At 38.2% G+C, this 2,429-nt stretch overlaps 1 long non-coding RNA gene across 1 annotated transcript; it reads right to left on the reverse strand.

Annotated features, from left to right (window-relative positions):
• Positions 1-806: 806 nt before the first annotated feature.
• LOC134469428 (uncharacterized) lies at positions 807-2,107 on the reverse strand. The gene is made up of 2 exons (XR_010038984.1): positions 1,907-2,107; positions 807-1,350 (listed from the first exon to the last, which is right to left on the reverse strand). It is a non-coding gene; the product is annotated as an uncharacterized LOC134469428 (long non-coding RNA).
• Positions 2,108-2,429: the final 322 nt, after the last annotated feature.

Genomic DNA, 2,429 nt, shown 5'->3' on the forward strand with positions numbered 1-2,429 from the left:
ACTGATCAACACTATTATATACTGTTTATCGATGTTTACAGCATTACCTTTAGGCCTACAACGTTAACCCTTAACATGACTTCCAGTTACATGGCCAGCAGTTGAAAGGTCGCTTTGGCTTAGAGCTCTGACTCATTTGAAATAATTTGAAATCTTTAACTGTTTATATCTCACAAATACAGATCAAAATAAATGTCTATTATGTCAAGAAAGTGAATGAAAAATCACTATGGCTCCCGATTGTAATTTTTTGTCACCAAATAGGCCAGTTATAATGTGTTACTAAAGACCTTACAAAGCATTTTACAGGTGGAATTGTGTGCAATCAGAAAAGGGCAAGAAACCAATTTCATTCGAGGGGTCACTTCAAATTTTATTAAGTACTCCAAGGACCATACTATGAACACAAACCAGGATATCCCTCTATACTTTAGGCCTATATTGAAGGCGGCCACCTTTACAACAGACCCCAACTTCACTAGGTCCCCTGAAAGTATAATTGAATTGAATTGCAAAAATGATTTCTAACATTTCTTAAAAACATGTCATATTTAATGTGAAACTTCATAACATTAAAATTATGCCGTAAACGGCCCACAAGACATAGGTCCTTGACTTAGAGGCTACAGTAGCCTAATTAATGAGCAAGTTATAATGCGTTACTAAAGATCTTCTGTACAGTATCGTCACAGTAACAAATACAGGCTAATGTCATGGATTTCCTCTTAGAAAACAAACCATTTCCCTCTATTTATCATCAGAGGCTAGCAAAAGGCTTTTGGAATAAACAGACACTAACACAAAAGTATGCTGCATGCAATCTTTATTGAAGAGGAAGATCCCACTAGACTAAATGATCAAAACAATGCCATTTCTTAAACAATAAAGTAGCCTACATTTTTGTTGGTTATTTCTAGTGCGCAGTTACTTATGACTTTTACAAGAACTTTTACATCACGCTACAAAAGTGGGTAAACAAAAAAAAAACGGTAAAAATGGTCTTTAAGTGTTGCATCAACACTGCATTCTTTTCCTGTGAAAGCTTCGGAATTGCACGCTGATTTGATCAACTATGCTGATTCTTGACACAGCACAGTCTACACAGATACAGCACATCTCAGAAAAAAGAAATGCACACTAAAACTACAGTGTTAATGCAATCAAAAGTCACAGTTTACTTGGCCTGTTCCCTGTCCCACACGGCATATGTCTTGGAGGCATCTTCTGAGCGAGCTGGAGCCAGGGTGTCAGACCCCGGGGACCCACAGGTTGTCCAACTTCTCCATGATGTCCTGCACCCTCTTGTCCTCCGGGTTGACACATATCTTCTTGTCCGTCACAGTGGTGAAGCTTTTAGTGAAAAAGAAAGAAGAGTGTGAGGATAAAGACAGACCTGACTCAAATCAGTTCAGTTCAGTTCAGTTCAGTTGACTTTATTTGTACCCGTAGGTAAACTGGTCTTGCAGTTTAAAAGAAAGACGGTGTCCTTACATATAGGCTACAAGACACATGACACATACAAACATGGAACCTAAAAAGTACATAGGCTATCAAAAAACAAATAATACAGAGGCAGTGTAGACATATAAAACATAAAAAGAACACATATACACACAAGATGCAGTGGAGTGACAAATAGTGTTTCATGCAGTTATAGAATTTCTATGTCTATATTTATTTATTGCAATTTTTATTTTATTTTACATATTTATTTGTGTGTATAACCCATTTCTTCAGTTCTTTTGTACCCAAGCTACAGTAAGACTTTCATTAGACCACTCTTACGTTTGTTTATCTTTGTTACTTTGTCATCTAGTTATAGGGAACTGTATAACTAGTATAACATAGTCTAGGTTTGAAATGTAATGAACTTCAATATCTATTTGCAATAGGAGAAACAACTCACATCACCGCCGGTGTTGGGCAGCTAGGGGTGAGCTGATAGGCTTTAATCTTGTCGGCAGGAATGACCTTGTTATAAAATTGGACACAGCATTCAACTGGACCTGAAATAAAATAGAACAGAATTTACAATGGGATGGGAAAAAGCTATCATGCATGCCTACCTCGCTCGCTCACTCAGTGCCCACGACAACGGTCTGAAGCAAAAATGCATAGGCCTACCGGTATGTCTGTTTTCTTTTCCACAATTTATCTGCATTCTCATTCTCACAAGCGTTTTAGTGTAGAAATCAGCTTGACCACGGACACAGGGAAAATGTAGGCTATAAAACACACAGTTAACTGTTTTCGAGATCTCTGCTCGTGTTTGTGTTTTCTCCATTTTGAACTCCTGAAAACGCAGTCTCTGTGTGCAAGATATGCAAATCTTCTCGAAATGTTCTCTGTTTTCCTATCGTAGGGAGTACTCACCCTGGCTTTCTCCCTGAGAGCAGAGAGACAAGACCAGGACAGCAACAGCGACAGCA

Source organism: Engraulis encrasicolus, chromosome 18, assembly GCF_034702125.1.
Source record: "Engraulis encrasicolus isolate BLACKSEA-1 chromosome 18, IST_EnEncr_1.0, whole genome shotgun sequence".
NCBI lineage: Eukaryota > Metazoa > Chordata > Actinopteri > Clupeiformes > Engraulidae > Engraulis > Engraulis encrasicolus.